Genomic DNA, 13,206 nt, shown 5'->3' with positions numbered 1-13,206 from the left:
ATAGCAGATTAATTAAAGTGTTGACACACAATAGAGCACCCCTACATCACAATGATGCATGCTCGATTACTCGACATCAATATTTAACCCTGAACACATCATTAGTAGTATAAAGCAAGAGGGTATCGTTCACAAACCGGGGATCCAGCCAGGGCTTAGGATCACATCAATTAACACGAATTCATAAAGATATAAAAGTTGATGTAGGTTTCGGATTGAATCATAAAAACAGTAAATAAAACATAAACTAATATATACATGTGATCAACCAACCAATACATAAACAATCACCAAAACAATTCACATAAGAGAATCGAAACAAGCTTCATGACTTCCTTTTGAATCATGCCGAGACTATATATTGAACAACTAAGGACGGATCATGTAATTAGGGTTCTAAGCAGTAACCTAAACACATAGACACATAACACATTCGATCACTACCAAGCAGCCATAATCGAAATCTAACATGTTCATCTTCATCATGTAATTCCAAAGCAATGCACATTGAATTCATCAAGTATGTCACTTACTTAACCAACAACCATGCAATTCGAAATTCACATATAAAAGAATAAACATGTTCTTAGCATAAGTCTTTAATCCAACAACCTAAATATCATGCTACAAGCATAGTCATAACACTTAGAAATCGAAATTGATCATACATGAAACTCGGCAGAAACCAAAACAGAAACTTCATAAAACCAAAATATAATTTCGAATCCTTTATATAAATTGAATCAAGTAGCTATTTCATAGACAAAATTGGAACAAGATTACACTACACAAATCGCAAGCTCATCCAAGAACAAGAATAAAACCAAAATCGAATTTAAACAAGAGTGAATCATGGTTACACTTTATAAATCAAGCAATCCACAAGTGTATAGCCGTGACTTCTATGGATGAAACCTTCTTCACAAGCGTGCATGAAGGCTATTGATTGGTGGGGAATGGTGGAATCGGTTTTAGGATTTCTTGGAAGGGTGAAGGATTAATTCGGCAGAGCTATGGCTTGTGTATGTGTGTAAGGCTGATGATCATCATATGGAGAGGCCGAGCCTCTATATATAGGAGTCTAGGAAGCCTTCTTGCCGTCCTATATGGAAGTAGAATCCAATTGGGAAGCTGAAATCCTCTTTGTTATGGATTTGATTCATATACTCCATATCCAACTTGATGTAGGAAACCAAGTCCAATATGGAGATCACTTAAGGGCTGCACGACAACATCCTTGGTCCAAATAGGGGTAGCTAGGCCGGCCTCCTCTTCTCCTTCTTCCACTCGGACATGATTTCCTTGTCTCACTAGGAATGCATCACGGCATCACTACTTCCTTTCCAAATATGATTTGTCTTTCCTGAAAAGAAATCGACGATTAAGGAATATGAAAAGAATAAAAATAGGAAAGTAGAGTCATAGTCGAGTAAGGAATCCTAGCTCAATAAAGATTTCTAATACTTAGCACAATTTCATCATCAATTCATCTAAATTCGAAAATAGCTCTCCTTAGAATATAGAAATGACAAATATGAAACTAAAACACTAAATAAGAAGTAACAAAGCATAAGAATAGGACATATAAACATTAAGAACGTCACACTTTGTGCTCCTATCACACAACAAAGGGGTTATGACATGGGTATAACAAACTACAATGTTGATACAAAATAACGACCCCAATAAGAGAACAAAGTGTCGCAGCAAGTGAGTCTTACCGTAGTCCAAATTCGACTCACTTGCAGTCAAAAACATACAGACACTTGGTTCCCATTTCAGAATTAAAGCACGGCCATACATAGATAGAGTGGAGTTCCAAAAGGGCCTATGCACTATTATGTCCTACTTACTTGTCATAGAGAGAGGTCCACACATTGTCATCCCTGTCATTGACAGAACCCACATTTATTTCAGATTGTTCCTGTAAGTTAACAGAGTCAGGTTGATCTTGTCCTTGTAGCGGCTGTTCAAATACAGGATGATACACCTTCGGCTCTTGCACAACAGTAGGTGGGGGAATTTGAACACATTCCATTCGTCCGTCCGACACATCCGGCTCTGGTGCAGGATTGACATCTACACTTGCCGGATCTGCACCATCATGCAACTCATCAGCCCGTTGGCGCACGAGATCAGCCATCTCATTTGTTGGGTCCTTCAAGAATTCAAGCATCATGGAACATCGTTGCTGATGTGAATCGTACTATTTAAAAAATTATCAATGTAAATATAAAATTGATAAGGACCATTTAAATTTAAATTAAATGTGTGTATACCCACCCCCGACAACCACCACTTTATCCCATAAGGCTGCATGTTTTTTATGGTGAACAATCCACAGTCACGATTTCCTAATTGTTTAGGGGCTTCAACTTTTACGATGACCTCGCATAGTGCTAAATTGGGGCATACATAGAAATTCCTTTCAGCGTACATTTTTTAAATGTCATGAAGGTGCAGCAGCTGCGTAATCGTACAACGAAACTTAGTTGTTGCATGCCATGACATATATATAAAATAATACCGTTGTGAAGTCAGATGAGACATACCGTCATGTAAGTATTCCTGGTGCATCCAATCTCCGCCTGGTGCACTGTCCTAAATTTCTGCCATGAGAGTCTTCGGGTGCATCACCAACAACCACCAGTGGCCACCTTGGTCCTTTTTTTTAATCTTATTAGCGTTTCCATAGTGATGCGGAATGAATATCTAAAGTTTTGGGGAGAAAATCAAACAAGTTATAGGCTACTATTAAGGCGTACCACAGCGCAGGCAGAAATATAATTTGTTACTCACTGACTCACAAGTGTCCAAGCGATGTCCAAAATGCCACATGTTGCACATGGACATTGTTTGCAGAATTCGGCCAATTTCTGTCTCTGACTCATGCAGAGGTCTATTCGCATTCACCTAGTAGCAACGAACTATCAATGCACCATGTTTTGAAAAAAGTATGAATTACAATTTACTTATTAGTTGTAAGGTTGAGGACAAGGATTGTGTACTTAGAAGTATGTTGGCATGTACTATTCAGTAAGACTATCTCGTGACAAATATTCACAATAGAAGTTGACGATCTTATTTTCGACATCGACCAACAACCGACATGAGTACATTATCAAATACAACATACACCGGAACAAGTTAAAATGCCTATGAAAAAAAATAGTTGAACAGTTAAGTTTCATTAATTGAGACATACCTCGCCATGGAGGTTTGTGTCCGGCATTAGTGACATGATGGCGAACCGATGTAGAATTGCCCTTCCATTCCCTATGTCAGCAACTTTGGTCCTGCACAATGACCATGGTTACATCCCACACACCATTTACCCAAACAAATGTGCATTGAATTAATCACATGTAAAAACACACTATATAGTTCTTGTGTTCCACCGCCAAATACATAATTGATCAAGCGAGTGTCAGTTTCTAGCAATGGTGACAGCAGGGTGTAAGGAACAACTACCAAATGCACCCTGACAAGCCCTCCTAAGCAGCTATTAGTTTTGAACGTATGGAGGCCAATTGTTTTGATGTCATCAAAATTCAGTACACTACCCACTGATTTACTGTACACTTTCCTTACATTTTCCTAGAAACTGTAGATTTGCTAACTTTAGCGCAAGCGCGTTGGACAATGTTGTTCTTGGTCGACAGTCCCAAAGGAATGCTGGACGCCGCCAAAATAGCTTGACACTCCTTTGACAGTGTGGATACCTGCTTTTCATTTTCTAGCTGAAAAAAAAAATACTGACAACAAGCAAAAATAAGTAATTGTTTCATACCAGAATAATCTTCACACATTTGTAATGTGGGAGTATTTTGTAATATATCAATGTCAATAGATTTGGAATCAAGTTTGTCTAACTTACACATAGCTGCCTAGCACATCCCCGTCTATTTCCTTTGCCCTCTGAAGCCGCCAAATCCGTCTGACATACCATGAGAGAAGTGGTTGTAGTTTTCGGACGTCCTGTTTTAGAACCCCTACTTTTTTTTATCATACCAGGAAGTCCCCCTTCAGAGGCCGCACGGTGCCGGTTAGAGAGCCCGACTGTCCCCATGTTTGCTCCCATAGTCCTTTTGATAACGGGAATGGCTGCAGCCTTTGCTGAGTGGGCTGATGAGTGCTCGATTACTCGACATCAATATTTAACCCTGAACACATCATAGTAGTATAAAGCAAGAGGGTATCGTTCACAAACCGGGGATCCAGCCAGGGCTTAGGATCACAATACTTACACGAATTCATAAAGATATACAAGGTTGATATAGTTTTCGGATTGAATCATAAAAACAGTAAATAAAACCTAAACTAATATATACATGTGATCACCCAACCAACACATAAATAATCACCAAAACATCTCATACAAAGGAAATCGAACCAAGCTCTATGTCTTTCTTCTAGCATCATGCCGAGACCATATATTGAACAACTAAGGTTGGATCATGCAATCTAAGTTCCAAATCAGTAACCTATATGCATAGACACTTAACACATTCAAGTCTTGCCACTCGGCTTCATTGAAATCTAACATGTTCATCTTACCATATAATCCCAAAGCCATGCATATCGAATTCATTAATCCAACAACCTAAATATCATGCTACAATCGTACACATAACACTTAGAAATCAAAATTGATCAAGAACAAGGTTCGGCAGAAACCAAAAACAGAAATTCCATAAAACCAAAACATAATTTCGAATCCTTTACATAAGTTGAATCAAGTAGCTACTTCATAGACAAAATTGAAACAAGATTACTCTACACAAATCGCAACTCATCCAAGAACAAGAATAAAACCAAAAACCGAATTGAAAATAAAGAGAGAATCATGGTTACACTTTATCAATCAATCGATCCTACAAGGTGTAGCCAAGACTTCTATGGATTAAACCTCTTCTCAATCGTGCTTCAAGGCTATATATAAAGGTGGAGAATGGTGGAATCGGTTTTAGGATTTCTTGGAAGGATGAAGGATGAATTCGGCAAAGCTTAGGCTTGTGTTTGTGTGTGAGAGCTGATGATGATGCTGAATGGAGAGGCCGGCCTCTATATATAGAGGTGTAGGAAGCCTTCTTGCTGTGCCAAAAGGAAATAGAATCCAATTGGGAAACTGAAATCCTCTTTGTTATGGATTTGATTTATGTACTCCATATCCAACTTGATGTAGGAAACCAAGTCCAATAGGGAGATCTCTTTAAGGGCTGCACGGCAATCTCTTGGTCTAACTAGGAGTAGCTAGGCCGGCCTCCTCTTCTCCTTGTTCAACTAGGAATGCAACTCGGCAACTTTCCTTTCTTTCCAAATATGATTTGTCTTTCCTGAAAAGCAATCGTCGATTAAGAAATAGGAAAGAATGAAAATAGGAAAGTAGAGTCCTAGTCGAGTAAGGAATCCTAGCTCAATCAGGAGTTCTAACACTTAGCACAATTTCATCATCAAATCATCTAGAATCGAAATAGCTCTACTTCAAACATACATATGACAAATATGAATCTAAAATAACTAAATAAGAAGTAACAAAGCATAAGAATAGGGCATATCAACATTAAGAACGTCACACTTTGTGCTCCTATCAACAACCCCACACTTAGACTTTGCTAGTCCCTTAGCAAACACTAAAAAGGGAAATAAAAACAAAAACGAAATCAAAGCAACTAACATTAACGACACAACACTAATGCCTTCAACATTTTGTCTCAGAGATCTTCAAACTCATAGCATCAAGAATAACACTCAATCAAAATAGATAGGATGAATTCAATGGTTAACAAACATGAAATTTCGTTTAACAAGTAAGACATGGCAGAAACAAAGGTGAAATTAAGCTCGACATGTTCAAAACAAGTTCAAATTCAACTCACATAGGATATGCACTCCAAATCTTTTCTCTCACGAACATGGCATATGCTTAAAAGCTTTTCACACACAAGAGTTATGAACATAGTGAAAATCGAAAACCTCATGAAAGATACCAATCATATGCACAAATGAACCCAAACCATATGCTTACTCATGAAACAAACTCCACAAATCAAGAGCTACTCATTTTAAGAATCATGCGGATCTTTAGAAAAGGGTAGGCTTAGGCTCGGCATTGATATATTTTTCAGGGTAAAAGGAATCACAAAGGTCATCCTCAAGACTTAGCAGAGCAAAACATCCACCTTATGTCGCCATACTCCATAAAACAAGGGCCAAATATCATCATGTTGGACCCCTTCTTCACTTTAAACATAGTGAAAACGAACAAAGGCTGAAGTATAACATTATTGAGCCTTCAACAAATACATCACAACTCCATATTCACATAAACAAGATGTATGCCAAGATCTTTCATCATTCTTTTCATATTTTTTCTTTAGCCGTGTATATGAATGTTTTCTTTTTCTTTTCTCACGGCATCACACATTTTTTTCTTTCTTTTCATTCTCTTTTCACGGCATCACATACATACAATAGCATAACCCCACACTTGAATCAAATCATCACTCCATATTAACACCAAGAATCGGCTCTGCCAAGCCTTAAAGACAAGGTAGAGATATAACTACACTAAGCAAGGATATCACATGTTGGTAATGAAAGAAAAGGCTTAACGTAGGCTCAAAGGGGTTAATACTAAGGTGTCCCAAGCAGGGCTCAAATAGGGATATACGGCTTTTTGGCTTAAGTGGTGGAAATCCTAAAAAGATCCAACAATCCTTTTCAAAATCAGAGTATATTATGACATAAAGCTTCGAAAGTTTCACAAAGTAAGTTCTAGCATTCTCTAGTTCATTGCAATTCTATGGCATACGAATTGATCAAAATAGATGTAATGAGGTTATAAAGCCAAGAAACGATAGAATAACTCTCCAAAGAAAGGCACAAGTATATGGCTCGAATATCACATAGGTTACATGACTTCAAACAAGTAAAGAACATGCTCATTCTGTACCTAAGTTTCAAAATCCTCATCTACTACATGTTCGTACAAAATCTACACATCGATTAACCATCAAATAACAATGAAGTTCATTCCAATATCATGCTCATCTATCAACCATAAATCCAAAGATCAACTCATCCTAGACAGTCAAAGGCATACCTAGGACTCAAAACAAAAACAAAACAACTAAGCAACTTCAAAAATCGAAAAACAGAACTAAAATAACACTAAAATTTCGAAAATCAAAACACAAAATTGAAACACATAAGCATCAAACACTAGAATTCAACGAATGATGTATACCCCACCCCACACTTAAAACTTACATTGCCCTCAATGTACAATATGATAAGCAACGAAAATTAGAAAGAGTTCAAGGGAAGAAAATGCAAACACTCGTTGATGGCTCCTTCATTGGCTTAAGTTTAGAGTCTATAGCCTAGACTATCTTCAAAGCATCACTTGCTTGCCGTAGGATCAAGGAGAGACGTCTCCTCCACGTTATGTGCTACAAAATTCTCATAGTACGGCTTCAAGCGATGTCCATTGACCGTGAATTCCTTATCAATCACAACACCTTTAATCCTGATAGCACCAGAAGGAAAAATATTAGTAACAACAAACGGTCCAAGCCACCTAGAACGGAGCTTGCCCGGAAACAATCTAAGTCGAGAATTAAACAAAAGAACTTTCTGCCCAACGACAAAGTGTTTCTTCCTAATCATGCGGTCATGGAATGTCTTAGTTTTCTCCTTGTAAACCATTGCCGAATCATAGGCCTCATTTCGAATCTCTTCAAGCTCATGCAATTGTAGCTTCCTATGTAATCCGGCCTCATCAATATCCATGTTAAAATTCTTCACATCCCACCATGCACGATGTTCAAGCTCCACGGGAAGATGGCACGCCTTGCCATAGACTAGTCGAAATGGTGACATGCCTAGGGGAGTCTTGTATGCCGTCCTATAGGCCCAAAGAGCATCATCCAATCGTTGAGACCAATCCTTGCGTGATGGTCCAACAGATTTCTCCAAAATTCTCTTGATCTCACGATTAGATAACTCCACTTGTCCACTTGTTTGGGGGTGATAAGGCGTAGCAACCTTATGCTTGATTCCATACTTCTTCAACAACGCCTCAATGGTCCGGTTGCAAAAGTGAGATCCTCCATCACTAATGATAACTCTCGGCATACCAAACCTAGAGAAAATGTTAGAACGAAGGAAATATGCAACAACTCGAGAATCATTAGTCCGGGTGGCCTTTGCTTCCACCCATTTCGAAACATAGTCAACACAAACGAGTATGTATAAGTAACCATTTGAGCTAGGAAAAGGTCCCATGAAATCAATACCCCAACAATCAAAAATTTCAACATATATAATCGGTGTCATAGGCATTTGATCTCTAGATCCTAAGTTTCCCATGCGTTGGCACCTATCACAAGTCATGCAAAAATGATATGCATCTTTGAAAATTGTAGGCCAAAAGAAACCACATTCTAGCACCTTAAGAGCAGTCCTACGTGAACCAAAATGTCATCCACAAGATTCAGAATGACAAAACGTAAGTATAGAATGATGTTCATGTTCAGGGACACACCTCCTAATGATTTGATCAACACAATGTTTCCACAAGTATGGTTCATCCCAAACATAGTACTTAGCTAATGCCTTAAGTCTATTCTTTTGTGCATACGATAAAGTATCCGGAAATTGCTTAGAAACAAGATAATTGACAATATCCGCATACCATGGCTCACTTACCTCAACTCGAAAGAGTTGCTCGTCCGGAAAGCTCTCTTGGATGGCCAAGGGCTCGGCATCTCTCACCAAACGACTCAAGTGATCTGCCACAACATTGTCACTTCCCTTCTTGTCCTTGATCTCGAGATCAAACTCTTGGAGTAGAAGAATCCATCGAATCAATCTCGGTTTGGCATCCTTCTTTGTCATTAAATACTTCAAAGCTGCATGGTCAGTGTAAACAATAACTTTAGATTGAAGTAAGTAAGAACGAAACTTATCTAGAGCAAAGATCACGGCAAGAAGTTCTTTTTCAGTGGTGGTGTAGTTTTGTTGAGCATCATTGAGTGTTCGTGAGGCATAGTAGATGGCGTAGGGCTGCTTGTCCTTCCTCTGCCCTAGCACGGCTCCAACTGCATAGTCGGAGGCATCACACATCAACTCAAATGGCAAGGACCAGTCTGGCGGTGCCATGATCGGTGCTGAAGTTAGGAGCTTCTTCAAGGTCTCGAATGCATGCTTGCAATCAGCATCAAAGTGGAATGGGACGTCCTTTTGAAGCAATGAACTCATTGGTCTCGCAATCTTGGAAAAATCCTTGATAAACCTACGATAGAAACCTGCATGTCCAAGAAACGATCGAACATCCCTCACACTTGTGGGGAGGGGTAAGTGACGCACAAGATCTATTTTAGACTTATCAACCTCAATTCCTCTAGATGAAACAATATGACCTAAGACAATGCCTTGCGTGACCATAAAGTGACATTTTTCCCAATTCAAAACCAAGTTAGTTTCTTCACAACGTTTGAGCACAAGTTCAACATTTTCTAAACAAGTTTCGAAATCTTCACCATAGACAGAAAAATCATCCATGAAAACTTCAATTTTAGAACCAATATACTCAGAGAAAATGTGATACATACAACGTTGAAACGTACCTGGGGTGTTGCATAAACCAAAAGGCATGCGACGATAAGCAAACGTACCAAAAGGGCATGTGAACGTAGTCTTCTCTTGATCTTCTTCCGCAACACTTATTTGGTTGTATCCACTATATCCATCAAGGAAACAATAGAAAGAGTGACCAGCTAACCTCTCAAGCATTTGATCAATGAATGGCAATAGCATGTGATCCTTCCTTGTTGTCGCATTGAGCTTCCTATAGTCAATACATACCCTATGTCCGGTCACTGTCCTTTGAGGCACCAATTCGTTGTCCTTGTTCTTCACCACCGTGATGCCTGACTTCTTTGGCACAACTTGAATGGGAGAGATCCACCTACTATCCGAGATGGGGTAAATCACGCCACAATCGTGCAACTTAGTGATTTCATCCTTTACAACTTGCATCATTGGTGGGTGAAGGCGTCTCTGACCTTCCTTGGTTGGTTTGGCACCATCTTCTAGCAATATTCGATGCACACACATGGTAGGGCTGATCCCTTTGATGTCGGCTAAGGTCCATCCTATTGCCGTCTTGTGTCTCTTCAACACTTCAATCAATCTCTCTTCTTGCTCCTCATTTAGTGCAGATGAAATGATCACGGGCAATGTATCCTCTTCTCCTGAAAACGCATACTTCAAGTGGTCCGGAAGAACCTTAAGATCAAGCTTCGGAGCTTGCACCACAGAAGGAAGATTCTTGTTAGTAGTTAAGAGAATTGGACTAGGAGAGACAAAGCTTACCTCACGTGCAACCTCAAGAGAGGTCACGGTTTCGTGAATGAAGGATGGCACGGCCTCCTTAGCTTCTAGCACCGAAATGTTAGAATCATCACTTGTAAATCCGGCCCCTTGGGCAATGGTGAGTGCCAACTCGTCATTTGTCAAGGTATCTAGATAGTTATCTGCAAGGGAATAAAGTATGTCAACTGAAAAACAATCACTTAACTCGGAAAGAGGATACCTAATAGCTTCAAAGATGTTGAAGCTAATCATTTCACCATCGAACTCAAAGGTGAGTGATCCACTAAACACATCTATTTTCGTTCTTGCAGTCCTCATGAAGGGGCGGCCTAACAAGATAGGAACCTCCTTGTCATCTGCCTCCGTTGGCTCCATGTCTATGACATAGAAGTCGGCAGGAAAGATCAAGCTCGAAACCTGCACAAGAACATCTTCAACATAGCCCAAAGGGACTTTGTTGGAACAATCAGCCAATCGAATTACAACATTATCACGTTTCAAATCACCTAGACCTAGGTTCTCATAGATATAGTGCGGCATTACATTAATAGATGCACCTAAGTCTAACATTATCTTTTCAAATGTCATGTTTCCGATTGTACAAGGGATAGAAAAACTCCCTGGATCCTTAAGCTTTGGTGGTAGCTTCCTTTGGAGCACGGCAGAAACCGTCTCACTCATTGTAACAACCTCCTTCTCTCGAGTCATCCTCTTGTTGATGCACAATTCTTTCAAGAACTTAGCATACTTAGGATTTTGTTGTATGCATTCAATAAGAGGCATGTTCACTTCCACCTTCTTGAAAATGTCGAGCATGGCTTGATCAGAGTCATCCTTCTTTTGCTTTGCAAATCTACTAGGGAAGGGAACACGAGGAAGATCATTAGTTGAAACCAAACCACTAGAGTTAGGATCCTTACCTTTGTCATGCAAAGCACGATCTTCTTTTGGTAGAGGCACGGCATCATTGGCCTTAGAGGAGGCAGGGTCCTTCTCTAAGTCTTTGGCATTGAAATTCTCGGCCTCTAGTCCTTTAGAAGGCACGGCCTTCTTGTGTTGTTGCATTGGAGCATCCAAGGTCCTCCCACTTCGTGTCACCATGGCCTTCACATTCGGATTAGGCTCAGTTTGGCTCGGCAACTTCCCTCCTTCATGGATCTTGCCCATGAAATCGATCACTTGTCCCATCTGCTTCTTAAGCTCGGTTATATCCTTAGAATGAGCTTGTTGACCTGTAACTAAAGCTTGAGTAGCAGAGTTTAGATTTTGTTGCCCTTGAGCAAGAGACTTCAAAAGTTCATCATAATTAGGTGAAGATGCATTATTCGAACCATGAACATTAGAGTTAAAGGGAGCAGAACCTTGAGGTACCTGAGGCCTCACAAACAAACCTGAAGGACGAGGTCCTTGACCTTGAGCATTGGATGGTTGAGCATTGTTGCTCCAACGAAAATTTGGATGATCTCTAAGTCCAGGGTTGTATGTGTTCGAGTATGGATCGTACCTAGGCCTTTGTTGCCCCATAAAGTTCAACTCTTCTTCAGTCATTGCACCATTTGGACAATTGTCAGTCGTGTGATCCTTGAAAGAACAAATGCCGCATGCTTGAGGGTTGATGCTCGAACCATTGAATGCCTTGACTAGCACGTCAAGCTTCCTTTCTAAAGTTGCCATATGATTCCTTGCATCAACATCATACACCCCACGGCTCTTGCTTCCTCTCTTCTCCTTGGAACTAAATTGGCGATTGTTGTCAGCCAAGTCATCAATCAAGGTGTAAGCTTCTTGACCGGTCTTGTTCATGAAGGTGCAGCCACATGCCGAGTCCACCATGCTCTTATTGGTGGTGTCGAGTCCTTCATAGAAGAATTGCACCAAGTCATCCAACGAAATACCATGGTGAGGACACTTCCTTTGTAGTTCCTGAAATTCCTCCCAAGCCTCATAGAGTGAATCACCATCTTTTTGAGTGAAGTTCTGAATCTCCCTCCTAAGTCTTTTCGTGAGTTGAGCAGGGAAGAATTGCTTCAAGAACCTCCTAGTCATTTCGTCCCATGTAGTGATGATTCCTGCAGGCAAAGAATACAACCAACGTTTAGCATCATCCTTATGGGTAAATGGGAACAAAAGCAACCTCAAGCCTTCTTGAGAAAGATGATGAATCGATTGGAGCTTGCAAATGTCCAAGAACTCCCTAAGGTGAACATTAGGGTCTTCCATTGAAGAACCAGAGTACTTAGGCAGCTGCCCAAGCAATTGAACAGGAATGGAGAAGTTAGCTTCATCAGGTGGAGTGAAAGCAATGCATGAGGGTGATTCCGGGGTGGTAGGAATGAATGCATTCTTAAGTGCCATTGGAGCACCAACAGGAATTATGTCACGGCCCGTAATTGTGTCTAAGTCTGAATTGAAGACGAAGGGGAAGGACAGATCCTCCTCTTCTTCTGATCTAGGTGAAGAGTTTAAGTTTGAATTGCTTGGAGATGTTTCGAAATTCAAAGATCTACTTATGAAAGAGTTGTTTAAATCTCTAAGTGCTTGAATTCGATCCTTGAGCTCTTGTGTCTTCTTAGAAAATTCGGACATGCATAGTACCTGTTGTACGAAAGGTAACGAGTTAGCATTGAAGAATACATAATGGATACATCAAATTCGTGTCTTCCCTTAGTCATACACGCACACTTAAGGGGAAGAGCACGGCAACTATGTTGTTTACAAAGAGTTAGTTCTTTACGTTTTCACAAGTTCATACAATTCACAAGTTCTTTTTGCTATTTCAATGATTGAATGATCGATTGATTCTAAGTTGTAAATCAAGGTGGACGT

The 13,206-nt window shown here is 39.9% G+C and overlaps 1 non-coding gene across 1 annotated transcript; it reads left to right on the top strand.

Moving 5' to 3' along the window:
- Positions 1–12,271: 12,271 nt before the first annotated feature.
- On the top strand, positions 12,272–12,378 carry LOC126804279 (small nucleolar RNA R71). Its single transcript, XR_007673233.1, has one exon. It is a non-coding gene; the product is annotated as a small nucleolar RNA R71 (small nucleolar RNA).
- Positions 12,379–13,206: the final 828 nt, after the last annotated feature.

This window comes from Argentina anserina, chromosome 7 (assembly GCF_933775445.1).
Source record: "Argentina anserina chromosome 7, drPotAnse1.1, whole genome shotgun sequence".
NCBI classification, from domain to species: domain Eukaryota; kingdom Viridiplantae; phylum Streptophyta; class Magnoliopsida; order Rosales; family Rosaceae; genus Argentina; species Argentina anserina.
The sequence above is the reverse complement of the archived record's forward strand: the minus strand, read 5'-3'. Positions and strand labels throughout refer to the sequence as shown.